This window comes from Rhincodon typus, chromosome 10 (genome assembly GCF_021869965.1).
Source record: "Rhincodon typus isolate 14 chromosome 10, sRhiTyp1.1, whole genome shotgun sequence".
Classification (NCBI taxonomy): domain Eukaryota; kingdom Metazoa; phylum Chordata; class Chondrichthyes; order Orectolobiformes; family Rhincodontidae; genus Rhincodon; species Rhincodon typus.
Genome location: NC_063341.1, coordinates 34,911,454 through 34,911,869, shown reverse-complemented (window position 1 = coordinate 34,911,869; position 416 = coordinate 34,911,454).

Genomic DNA, 416 nt, shown 5'->3' with positions numbered 1-416 from the left:
AATGGTATCAATGTGGATTTCACAAGCTTCAAAATCTCCCCTCCCCCTACCGCATCCCAAAACCAGTCCAGCTCGTCCCCGCCTTCCTAACCTGTTCTTCCTCCCACCTATCCCCTCCTCCCACCTCAAGCCGCACCCCCATCTCCTACCGAATAACCTCATCCTGCCTCCTTGACCTGTCCGTCCTCCCTGGACTGACCTATCCCCTCCCTAACTCCCCACCTACACTCACCTTTACTGGCTCCATCCCCACCTCTTCGACCTGTTTGTTTCCTCTCCACCTATCCTCTCCTCTATCCATCTTCTATCCGCCTCCCACTCTATCCCTATTTATTTCAGAACCCCCTTCCCCTCCCCCTTTTCTGATGAAGGGTCTAGGCCCGAAACGTCAGCCTTTCTGCTCCTATGATGCTGCT